The following is a 14,070-nucleotide window of genomic DNA, read 5'->3' as shown; positions in this document are numbered from 1 at the left end:
TAATATCGGTAAGCGTCAAGAAATGTCTATGAATTATTCACTTGCTGTTGAACCATTTGATGTTTGGGATTTCGATTATATGGGACCTTTTCCTTCCCCTAATGGGTATAAACATATTTTGGTCGATGTTGATTATGTTACTAAGTGGGTAGAAGCTATTCCAGCTAGTAGTGTTGATCATAACACTTCCATTAAAAATGCTTAAAGAAGTTATATTCCTGAGGTTTGGAGTCCCTAGATATTTAATGACTGATGGTGGTTCACACTTTATTCATGGTGATTTCCAAAAGATGCTTGCTAAATATGATGTTAACCATAGAATTGCATCACCCTATCACCCTCAATCTAGTTGTCAACTCGAACTAAGCAATAGAGAAATAAAGTTGATATTACAAAAAACTGTTAATAGGTCCCGAAAGAATTGGTCTAATAAATTAGATGATGCACTTTTGGCTTACAGAAAAACATATAAAAATCCTATGGGTATGTCTCCCTATAAAATGGCTTATGGAAAAGCTTGTCATTTGCCTCTTGAGTTCGAACATAAAGCATATTGGGCAATTAAAGAACTTAACTATGATTTCAAACTTGCTGATGAAAAGAGGTTATTTGATATTAGCTCATTAGATGAATGGAGAACCCAAGCCTACAAAAATGCCAAACTGTTTAAAGAAAAAGTTAAAAGATGGCATGACAAAAGAATCCAAAAGCGGGAATTCAAAGTTGGTGAATATGTTCTTTTGTACAACTCTTGTTTCAGATTCTTTGCCATAAAACTTCTCTCTAAATGGGAAGGACCATATATTATCAAGGAGGTTTACCACTCTGGAGCTATCAAGATTAATAATGCCGAAGGTACTAACCCGAAGGTGGTCAATGGTTAAATAATTAAACACTATATCTCAGGTACGCCTATTAATGTTGAAAGCAATATTATCCAAACCAAGACAGCGAAGGAACACATAAAATAAACCTTCTGGAACACTCCAGAATAACCAAAAAAGAGGAGGTACGTGATACGGTAAGTAAACAGACTCCGAAAAATCCGCAAAAATATTTTCTGTCAGTTTTGGAATATTAATTTTTTTTTCAAAAATAAGAAACAACCAGGAAGGCAACCGAGGAGGGCACAAGACACCAGGGCGTGCCTGGACCCCCTGGCGCGCCCAGGTGGGTTGTGCCCACCTTGGGAACCTTCCCGACACCGCTTTCTTCCCGCTTGCTTGTTTCCCAAGATAAAAAATCTTTATATACCCCCGAACGTATTGACCTCCGTATCGCGGAGAAATCTCCTGTTCTTCTTTCTTGCTATTTTCTGACAGATCTAGATTGCCATGGCCGCCTCGAGCTCCTCCTCCGACAAGTTCTTTGAGAACGTCATCAACCCATATTTGCGGGAGGTGATGCAGCACCCTCAAGCCATCGAGATGCGTGAGGGGCTACTCTATATCAGGGACGTCTAGGGGCCCAAGAGGACTAGAACCCTGGAGGCCAGGCTCGAAGCCATGGAGCAGGAGGTCTTCAAGTGCAAGGGGATGGTGGAGCGCGGACTCAATGCCAATCACCTCATGATTACGGATTTCACCCATGATCTCAAGGTGGATGGCCGGTCCATGAAGGACGTTGTCTGATGTCTACTACGCAACCTTCTCCTTGTAGACGTTGTTGGGCCTCCAAGTGCAGAGGTTTGCAGGACAGTAGCAAATTTCCCTCAAGTGGATGACCTAAGGTTTATCAATCCGTGGGAGGTGTAGGATGAAGATGGCCTCTCTCAAACAACCCTGCAACCAAATAACAAAGAGTCTCTTGTGTCCCCAACACACCCAATACAATGGTAAATTGTATAGGTGCACTAGTTCGGCAAAGAGATGGTGATACAAGTGCAATATGGATGGTAGATATAGGTTTTTGTAATCTGAAAATATAAAAACAGCAAGGTAGCAAGTAATAAAAGTGAGCGTAAACAGTATTGCAATGAATTGAAACAAGGCCTAGGGTTCATACTTTCACTAGTGCAAGTTCTCTCAACAATAATAACATAACTGGATCATATAACTATCCCTCAACATGCAACAAAGAGTCACTCCAAAGTCACTAATAGCGGAGAACAAACGAACAGATTATTGTAGGGTACGAAACCACCTCAAAGTTATTCTTTCGGATCGATCTATTCAAGAGTTCGTACTAGAATAACACCTTCAAACACATATCAACCAAAACCCTAATGTCACCTAGATACTCCAATGTCACCTCAAGTATCCATGGGTATGGTTATACGATATACATCACACAATCTCAGATTCATCTATTCAACCAACACAACGTACTTCAAAGAGTGCCCCAAAGTTTCTACCGGAGAGTCAAGACGAAAACGTGTGCCAACCCCTTTGCCTAGGTTCACAATGTTATGGAACCCGCAAGTTGATCACCAAAACATACATCAAGTAGATCACGTGAATATCCCATTGTCACCACAGATAAGCACATGCAAGACATACATAAAGTGTTCTCAAATCCTTTAAGACTCTATCCGATAAGATCACTTCAAAGGGAAAACTCAATCCATTACAAGAGAGTAGAGGGGGAGAAACATCATAAGATCCAACTATAATAGAAAAGCTCGCGATAAATCAAGATCGTACCACCTCAAGAACACAAGAGAGAGAGATCAAACACATAGCTACTGGTGCATACCCTCAGCCTCGAGGGTGAACTACTCCCTCCTCGTCATGGAGAGCATCGGGATTATGAAGATGGACACCGGTGAGGGATCCCCCCTTCGATAGGGTGCCTGAACAGGGTCCCGATTGGTTTTTGGTGGCTACAGAGGCTTGCGGCGGTGGAACTCCCAATCTATTCTGCTCCTCGATGTTCTTAGGGTATATGGACATATATAGGCGAAAGAAGTCAGTCAGGGGAGCCACGAGGGGCCCACGAGGGTGGGGGCGCGCCCAGGGTGGTAGGGTGCGCCTCCCTGCCTCGTGGCTTCATCGAAGCTTCCCTGACGTCTACTCCAAGTCTCCTGGACTGCTTCCGTTCCAAAAATAACTCTCCCGAAGGTTTCATTCCATTTGGACTCCGTTTGATATTCCTTTTCTTCGAAACACTGAAATAGGCAAGAAAACAACAATTTGGGCTGGGCCTCCGGTTAATAGGTTAGTCCCAAAAATAATATAGAAGTGTTTAGTAAAGCCCATAAACATCCAAAACAGATAATATAATAGCATGAATACTTCATAAATTATAGATACGTTGGAGACGTATCAGCATCCCCAAGCTTAATTCCTGCTCGTCCTCGAGTAGGTAAATGATAAATAAATAATTTATGAAGTGTGAATGCTAGTAGGTGCACAAGTTTGATCAATGATAATTTCAATCCTCTTTTCTAGCATCATTATATATCATAACAGTAGCTCAACTCATAAGACTTCTCATGATCAAGTAACAAGCTATTCACATGTTAAAGTGTAGATCATAAACTTTCTTGAAAACTAACAAACCGTGTTATTAGTCATCAAACAATTACAATTCATCTTATTTTCAGGAAGGGTCTATGTCAGAGCTTTAATTCAGCAAACTTCACATACTCAACTATCATTTAGTCTTTCACAATTGCTAACACTCACATGATATTTATGGGTTCAAAGTTTTAATCAGACACAGAGAAAGATAGGGGCTTATAGTTTTGCCTCCCAACCTTTTACCTCAAGGGTAATGTCAACAATAATAGTTCATGATAACTTACATCCAATTGGATATATATATCAGGATCTTTCCAACACAATGTGCTTGCCAAAGGATAAAATGTAAACAGGAAAGGTGAAGATCACCATGACTCTTGCATAAGGTATAAGACAAGAATAAAAGATAGGCCCTTCGCAGAGGGAAGCAGAGGTTGTCATGCGCTTTTATAGTTGGATGCACAAAATCTTAATGCGAAAGAACGTCACCTTATATTGCCACTTGTGATGGGGACCTTTATTATGCAGTCCGTCGCTTTTATTGCTTCCACATCACAAGATCGTATAAAGATTATTTTCTCCACACTAATAGATCATACATATTTAGAGACAAATTTTTATTGCATCCACCGATGACAACTTACTTGAAGGATCTTACTCAATCCATAGGTAGGTATGGTGGACTCTCATGGCAAAACTAGTTTAAGGGATATTCGGAAGCACAAGTAGTATCTCTACTTGGTGCAAATAATTTTTCTAGCATGAGGGGGAAAGGCAAGCTCAGCATGTTGAATGATCCATGACAATATACTTTATTTCAGATATAAGAAAACATAACCCATTACGTTGTCTTCCTTGTCCAACATCAACCTTTTAACATGTCATATTTTAATGAGTGCTCACAATTACAAAAGATGTCCAAGATAGTATATTTACATGTGAAATCTCTCTTCCCTCAATATTCTTTCATGAATTGTTCGAGTGACCAATACAATGTTTGATAACTTTCAATAAATTTACCACCTCTACTTCTTATATGTGAAGTCATTACTCCCCATGGGATAAGCATATGAAACATATATAATTTCAGATTTATGACATTCAAATCATTCAACCATTTACTCATAGGATATAAGTGAAGCACACGAGTAAATGACAAACTACTCCAAAGATATAAGTGAAGATCAATGAGTAGTTAAATAATTATGTAGCTATGCGAAGACTCTCTCTCATTTAAGAATTTCAGATCTTGGTATTTTATTCATAAAGCAAGCAAAACAAAAGAAATCAAAATGACGTTTCAAGGATAGCACTCATCATGTGAAGAAGCAAAAACTTAGGCTCAACCGATACTAACCGATAATTGTTGAAGAAGAAAGGTGGGATGCCTACCGGGGCATCCCCAAGATTAGATGCTTGAGACTTCTTGAAATATTGTCTTGGTGTGCCTTGGGCATCCCCAATCTTGAGCTTTTGTGTCTCCTTAATTCCTCTCATATCACGGCTTCATAAATCTCAAAAGCTTCATCCACACAAAATTCAACAAGGACTCGTGAGATAAGTTAGTATAAACCAATGCAAAAACCTTATCATACTCTTCTGTAACAAATCACTAAAATTATTATTCAACAATGAATACTAAATACCTTTGCATATTTAATAGTCCTATTCTCAAATAGAATAAATAAACAAGCAAACATATGGAAACAATGCAAACATAAGTGCAATCTGCCTAAACAGGACAGTCTGTAAAGAATGCAGCAAGATCCATACTTCCCTAGCTCCAAAAATTACGAAAGAAAATTCCCACTGTAGTAAATTTATCATAGATTATTATTCAAAAGGTTTCAACATTTTATCACATTCTGACTTTTCTAGGGAAGTTTTGCAACAGCGGTAAACTTTCTGTTTTCAAACAGCAACATGTAGACTTGTAAAATAAGCATAGTAAAGGCTATCAATGCCACTTTTATTGAAATAAAATATGCAAAACATTGTTCTAAATAACAGCAAGCAAATCCTAACAAAATAAATTGACGCTCCAAGCAAAACACATATCATGTGGTGAATAAAATTATAGCTCCAAGTAAAGTTACCGATGAACGAAGACTAAAGAGGGGATGCCATCCGGGGCATCCCCAAGCTTAGGCTCTTGGTTGTCCTTGAATATTAACTTGGGGTGCCTTGGTCATCCCCAAGCTTAGGCTCTTACCACTCCTTATTCCATAGTCCATCGAATCTTTACCCAAAACTTGAAAACTTCACAACACAAAACTCAACAGAAAACTCGTAAGCTGCGTTAGTATAAGAAAATAAATCACCACTTAGGTACTGTTGTGAACTCATTCTAAATTCATATTGGTGTAATATCTACTGTATTCCAACTTCTCTATGGTTCATAACCTCCGATACTACTCATAGATTCATCAAAATAAGCAAACAACACATAGAAAACAGAATCTCTCAAAAACAGAACAGTCTGTAGTAATCTGTATCAAATGTATACTTCTAGAACTCAGAAAAATCTGAAAAAATAGGAAGACCTAGATAATTTGATTATTGATCTACTGCAATTGGAATCAGTATTTTATCACTTTCTGGTGATTTTTAACAATTGTTTTCGTGAGCAGAAAGTTTCTGTCTTTTTCAGCAAGATCAAATAATTATCATCCAAGAAGATTCTATAGGTCTTACTTGGCACAAACACTAATTAAAACATAAAACCACATCTAACCAGAGGCTAGATGATTTATTTATTACTAAACAGGAGCAAAAAGCAAATAACAAAATAAAATTGGGTTGCCTCCCAACAAGCGCTAACGTTTAACGCCCCTAGCTAGGCATGATGATTTCAATGATGCTCGCATAAAAGATAAGATTTGAAACATAAAGAGAGCATCATGAAGAATATGACTAGCACATTTAAGTCTAACCCACTTCCTATGCATAGGGATTTTGTGAACAAACAATATGTGGGAACAATAATCAACTATCGTATGAAGGCAAAACAAGCATAACTTCAAAACTTTGAGCACATAGAGAGGAAACTTGATATTATTGCAATTCCTACAAGCATATGTTCGTCCCTCATAATAATTTTCAGTAGCATCATGAATGAATTCAACCATATAACCAGCACATAAAGCATTCTTTTCATGATCTACTTGCATAGAAATTTTACTACTCTTCACATAAGCAAATTTATTCTCATCAATAGTAGTGGGAGCAAACTCAACAAAATAACTATCACGTGAAGCATAATCCAATTGAAAATTAAAATCATGATGACAAGTTTCATGGTTATCTTTATTCTTTATAGCATACGTGTCATCACAATAATCATCATAAATAGGAGGCATGCTTTCATCATAATAAATTTGCTCATCAAAACTTGGGGGACAAAAAATATCATCTTTATCAAACATAGCATCCCCAAGCTTGTGGCTTTGCATATCATTAGAATCATGGGTATTCAAAGAATTCATACTAACAACATTGCAATCATGCTCATCATTCAAATATTTAGTGCCAAACATTTTAATGCACTTTTCCTCTAGCAATCGAGCACAATTATCGGAATCCTTATTTTCACGGAAGACATTAAAAAGATGAAGCATATGAGGCAACCTCAATTCCATTTTTTGGTAGTTTTCTTTTGTAGACTAAACTAGTGATAAAACAAGAAAAAAAAGATTCGATTGCAAGATCTAAATATATACCTTCAAGAACTCACCTCCCTGGCAACGGCGCCAGAAAAGAGCTTGATGTCTACTACGCAACCTTCTCCTTGTAGACGTTGTTGGGCCTCCAAGTTCAGAGGTTTGTAGGACAATAGAAAATTTCCCTCAAGTGGATGACCTAAGGTTTATCGATCCGCGGGAGGTGTAGGATGAAGATTGTCTCTCTCAAACAACCCTGCAACCAAATAACAAAGAGTCTCTTGTGTCCCCAACACACCCAATACAAGGATAAATTGTATAGGTGCACTAGTTCGGCGAAGAGATGGTGATACAAGTGCAATATGGATGGTAGATATAGGTTTTTGTAATCTGAAAATATCAAAACAGCAAGGTAGCAAGTAATAAAAGTGAGCATAAACGGTATTGCAATGCGTTGAAACAAGGCCTAGGGTTCATACTTTCACTAGTGCAAGTTCTCTCAACAATAATAACATAACTGGATCATATAACTATCCCTCAACATGCAACAAAGAGTCACTCCAAAGTCACTAATAGAGGAGAACAAATGAAGAGATTATTGTAGGGTACGAAAACACCTCAAAGTTATTCTTTCGGATCGATCTATTCAAGAGTTCCTACTAGAATAACACATTAAGACACATATCAACCAAAACCCTAATGTCACCTAGATACTCCAATGTCACCTCAAGTATCCGTGGGTATGATTATATGATATGCATCACACAATCTCAGATTCATCTATTCAACCAACACAAAGTACTTCAAAGAGTGCCCCAAAGTTTCTACCGGAGATTCAAGACGAAAACATGTGCCAACCCCTATGCATAAGTTCACAATGTTACGGAACCCGCAAGTTGATCACCAAAACACACATCAAGTAGATCACGTGAATATCCCATTGTCACCATAGATAAGCACATGCAAGACATACATAAAGTGTTCTCAAATCCTTAAAGACTCAATCCGATAAGATCACTTCAAAGGGAAAACTGAATCCATTACAAGAGAGTAGAGGGGGAGAAACATCATAAGATCCAACTATAATAGAAAAGCTCGCCATACATCAAGATCGTACCACCTCAAGAACACGAGAGAGAGATCAAACACATAGCTACTGGTACATACCCTCAGCCCCGAGGGTGAACTATTCCCTCCTCGTCATGGAGAGCACCAGGATGATGAAGATGGCCACCGGTGAGGGATCCCCCCTCCGGCAGAGTGCCGGAACAGGGTCCCGATTGGTTTTTGGTGGCTACAGAGGCTTGCGGCGGCGGAACTCCCGATCTATTCTGCTCCTCTATGTTTTTAGGGTACATGGACATATATAGGCGAAAGAAATCGGTCAGGGGAGCCACGAGGGGACCACGAGGGTGGGGGCGCGCCCAGCGGGGTAGGGCGCGCCTCCCTGCCTCGTGGCTTCCTCGAAGCTTCCCTGACGTCTACTCCAAGTCTCCTGGATTGCTTCCGTTCCAAAAATAACTCTCCCGAAGGTTTCATTCCGTTTGGACTCCATTTGATATTCCTTTTCTTCGAAACACTGAAATAGGCAAGAAAACAGCAATTTGGGTTGGGCCTCCGGTTAATAGGTTAGTCCCAAAAATAATATAAAAGTGTTTAGTAAAGCCCATAAACATCCAAAATAGATAATATAATAGCATGAATACTTCATAAATTATAGATACGTTGGAGACGTATCATTGTCTTCACCCTCAATGAGCAAATCAAGTTTCTGCAAAGCCAAATCTGTGATCTCCAAAACCAAGTCTTTGAATATGAGGCAATGTTTAAAGGTAAGAGTTTGGCTGCCAGTTGCAGGACTCGCGAGACTCGTTCTTCCTCTTATGATGGTGAGCCACTATCATGGAAACCGGAGGATAAGCTCGCTACTACCTCATCACCACCACCTCCTTCATCACCAAAGAGACTTTAGTTCATGGTATGGGCACTCCCCTTGGCTTGTGCTATGCTTGGGGGAGGTGCCCCGGTATCGTATCACCACCACTATCTTTGCCTTTATCTATTTTAGTTCGATCTTTAGTTATCTTATGATTTAGTTGAATAAAAGTTAGTTCGATCCTTTCTTTTTGAGTGCTTGCTTAGTGATCTATCTATGTAATTGTGTGCAAGATATATAATAAAGAGTAGTTTGAGTTTTGTTTTCTTTACCTCTTTGTTCCAATAAAAAGAAAGGAAAATAAATAAAAAGATCACATGCTAATCTTATGCTAAGTAATGACATCACATAAAGAAAAGTGTAAGTGGTAAAATTTATTGGAGATTAACAAACATAGCATTGGTCAATGATCCAATTCATGAAAGAAATAATAAGGGTAGAGAAGATCCACATGCAAATACACTATCATGGACATCTTTTATGATTGTGAGCCCACATAAATATTTTGTGTCAAATTTGTTGACGTTGGACAAGCAAGACAACGTAATGATTTATGTTTGTTCATATTCACATAGAAGTTATATTGTCATAGATCCTTCAACATGTGGTTCTTGCTCAATATCTTTGCTTGCCAAAAATTATGTACTAAGTAGAGATATTACTTGTGCATCAAAAAAACCCTTAACCCAAAATCTTATTTTGAGAGTCCACCATACCTACCTATCGATTGAGTAAGATCCTTCAATTAAGTTGTCATCGGTGCAATAAGGCAATACAAATTGCTTCTAAATGTGTTGGATCATTTAGTGTAAGAGAAAATTGAGTGTTGTACGAACTTGTGATGGCAAAATAATAAAAGCGACAGACTGCATAATAAAGGTTGTCATCATAAGGGGCAATATAACATGACGCTCTTTTGCATTAAGGGATTTGACATACAAACAAATAAGCGCATGACAGCCTCTGCTTTCCCTCTGTGAAGGGCCTATCATTTACTTTTATGTCAGAGTCAAAGTATTCTTCCCTATTCCTTTTTATTTTCTCTTTTTGCAAGCATCATGTGGTGAGGAAAGATCTAGGCACATATATCTAGTTGGATATGAGTGGACATGAGTTATTATTGTTCACATCACCCTTGAGGTGAATATGTTGGCAGACGAAACTATAAGCCCCTATCTTTCTATGTGTCTAGTAGATTTTGTTCATGGGTATGTTGTGAGTGTTAGAAATCATAAAAGATTCAGTGATGGTTGAGTATGTGAACTATTGGGGAACGTAGCAATAATTCAAAATTTTCCTATGTGTCACCAAGATCAATCTCGGAGATGCTAGCAACGAGAGAGAAAGGAAGTGCATCTTCATACCCTTGAACATCGCTAAGCGGAAGTGTTACAAAAACGCGGTTGATGGTGTCGTACTCGCGGCGATTCAAATCGCGGAAGATCCAATCAACGCCGAACGGACGGCGCCTCCGCGTTCAACACACGTACAGCCCGGGGACGTCTCCTCCTTCTTGATCCAGCAAGGGGAGAGGAGAAGTTGAGGGAGAACTCCAGCAGCACGACGGCGTGGTGGCGATGGAGCTAGTGGTTCTCCGGCAGAGCTTCGCTAAGCACTACGGAGGAGGAGAAGGAGTTGGAGAGGGGGAGGGCTGAGCCAGGGGAAGGGTCACGGCTACCCTCCCACACCCTCACTATATATAGGGGGAAGGGGAGAGGGAGGCGCCCTAGGGTTTCCCCTAGGGGCGGCGGCCAGGGCAGATTGGATCTCCCTAGGAAAACTCTAGGGAGACTTGCCCCCCAAGCCAAGCCAGGTGGAGGCGCTCCACCTCCCTAAGCAACGTGGGAAAGGGTGTGGGGGCGCACAGCCCCTTAGTGGGCTGGTTTGCCCCTCTCCTTGGCCCATGAGGCCCTGCAACACTTGCCGGGGCTCCCGAAACACCTTTCGGTCATGCTGGCAATAGCCTGGTACCTCCAGAACAATTCCGGACTCCAATACCTTCGTCCAATATATCGATCTTCGCATCCGGACCATTCTGGAGTTCCTTGTCACATCCGAGATCTCACCCGGGACTTCGAACAACCTTCGGTAACCACATACAATTTCCCATAACAACTCTAGCATCACCGAACCATAAGTGTGTAGACCCTACGGGTTCGGGAACCATGCAGACATGACTGAGACGTTCTCCGGCCAATAACCAACAGCGGGATCTGGATACCCATGTCGGCTCCCACATGTTCCACGATGATTTCATCAGATGAACTACGATGTCGGGGATTCAATCAATCCCGTATTCAATTCCCTTTGTCTATCGGTATGTTACTTGCCCGAGATTCGATCGTCGGTATTCCCATACCTTGTTCAATCTCGTTACTGGCAAGTCTCTTTACTCGTTCCGTAACACATGATCCCGTGGCTAACTCCTTAGTCACATTGAGCTCATTATGATGATGCATTACCGAGTGGGCCCAGAGGTACCTCTCCGTCGTACGGAGTGACAAATCCTAGTCTTGATTCGTGCCAACCCAATAGATACTTTCGGAGATACCTGTAGTGCACCTTTATAGCCACCCAGTTACGTTGTGACGTTTGATACACCCAAAGCACTCCTATGGTATCCAGGAGTTGCACAATCTCATGGTTAAGGAAATGATACTTGACATTAGAAAAGCTCTAGCAAACGAACTACATGATCTTGTGCTATGCTTAGGATTGGGTCTTGTCCATCACATCATTCTCCAATGATATGATCCCGTTATCAACAAAAGCCAATGTCCATGGTCAGGAAACCACGACCATCTATTGATCAACGAGCTAGTCAACCAGAGGCTTACTAGGGACATATTATGGTCTATGTGTTCACACATGTATTACGGTTTCCGGTTAATACAATTATAGCATGAACAACAAAAAATTATCATGAACAAGGAAATATAATAATAACCATTTTATTATTGCCTCTAGGGCATATCTCCAATAGTCTCCCACTTGCACTAGAGTCAATAATCTAGTTCACATCACCATGTGATTAACACTCATAGTTCACATCGCCATGTGACTAACACCCAAAGAGTTTACTAGAGTCAATAATCTTGTTCACATCGCCATGTGAATAACACCCAAGAGTTTACTAGAGTCAATAATCTAGTTCACATCACCATGTGATTAACACTCAATGAGTTCTAGGGTTTGATCATGTTATGCTTACGAGAGAGGTTTTAGTCAACGGGTCTGCAACATTCAGATCCGTGTGTTCTTCGCAAATCTCTATTTCATATTGTAGATGCTGCTACTATGCTCCACTTGGATCTATTCCAAATGGTCGCTCCACTATACATATCCGGTTTGCTACTCAGAGTCATCCGCATAGGTGTTAAAGCTTGCATCGATGTAACCCTTTACGCCGAACCCTTCATCACCTCCATAATTGAGAAACATTTCCTTATTCGCAAGGACAATTTTTACAGTTGTCCAATGATCCACTCCTGGATCACTCTTATACACCCTTTCCAGACATGTGGCAAGGCACATCGCGGTTCACAGCATGGCATATCGTATAGAGCCTATGGCTAAGGCATAGGGGACGACTTACGTCCTTTCTCTTTCTTCTGCCGTGGTCGAGCTTCAAGTCTTAACTTCACACCTTACAACTCAGGCAAGAACTCCTTCTTTGACTGATCCATCTTGAACTCCTTCAAGATCATGTCATGGTATGTGCTCTGTGAAAGTCTTATCAGGCGTCTTGATCTATCTCTATAGATCTTGATACCCAACATGTAAGCAGTTTTACACAGGTCTTCCTTTGAAAAACTCCATTCAAACAACCCTTTATGCTTTCCAGAAATTCTACATCATTTCTGATCAACAATATGTCATCCACATATACTTATCAAAATGTTGTAGTGCTCCCACTCACTTTCTTGCAAATACAAGTTTCTTGCAAACTTTGAATAAACCCAAATGCTTTGATCACCTCATCAAAGCGTATGTTCCAACTCCGAGATGCTTGCTCCAGTCCATTTACGGACCGCTGGAGTTTGCATACCTTTTAGCATCCTTAGGATCGACAAAACCTTCTGGTTGTATCACATACAACCTTTCCTTACGAAAACCGTCAAGGAAACTTTGTTTTGACATCCATCTGCCAGATTTCGTAAATGAAAATGCAGCAACATAATTCTAACAGACTTTAGCATCACTATGATTGAGAAAGTCTTATCACAGTCAACTCCTTGAACTTGTTGGAAACTTCTTTGAGACAAGTCGAGCTTCATAAATGGTGGCATTACCATCAGTGTCTGTCTTCTTCTCAAAGATCCATTTAATCTCATACATGGATCCTATCTCGGATTTCATGGCTTTCAGCCATTTGTTGGAATTAGGGCCCACCATCGCTTCTTCATAGCTCATAGGTTCATCGTTGTCCAACAACATGACCTTTAAGACAACACTACTAGGAAAATGCTTATAGAGGGTAGCTTAGTAGTAGCACTGTAAAATATTAAACACTGCTGCTAATTGGCAGTAGCGCTTTTCCTAGAAAGCGCTACTAGTATACCCGTAGTAGTAGCGCTAGGTAACAAAAACACGCTACTGCTATGAGGGACCAGACGAGGGCACCGATGGTAGGTGGAGTTGTAGCGTTGTACAGAATCCAGCGTTACTACTAAAAGTTTAGTAGTAGAGCTTTTTTATTGCGCCGCTACTGCTAATGGGCCCCACTTAGTAGTAGCGCTTTTCCCGGACAGCTCTACTACTAAGACCCTTAGCAGCAACATGTTTTGCTAGGCAGCGCTACTGGTAGTTGCGGCTGGTGCTATTTCCCACCCCCTCCCCCTCCTCTCCCCACTTTGCCCTCTCTCCCCCTCCTTTCCCATCTCCCCTCTTCACCCTCCACTCTCCACTCTCCACCATTGTTGCTCTTCTTCTCTCTTCCTCGTTCCTCTCTTCTCTCCTCATTAATGGCACCCTCCTCTATAAATGGCCTCTCTCTTTCTCCTACACCTCTCTT

The sequence above is a fragment of the Triticum aestivum genome, chromosome 1D (genome assembly GCF_018294505.1).
Source record: "Triticum aestivum cultivar Chinese Spring chromosome 1D, IWGSC CS RefSeq v2.1, whole genome shotgun sequence".
Classification (NCBI taxonomy): Eukaryota; Viridiplantae; Streptophyta; class Magnoliopsida; order Poales; family Poaceae; genus Triticum; species Triticum aestivum.
Note: the sequence above shows the minus strand (reverse complement) of the source record.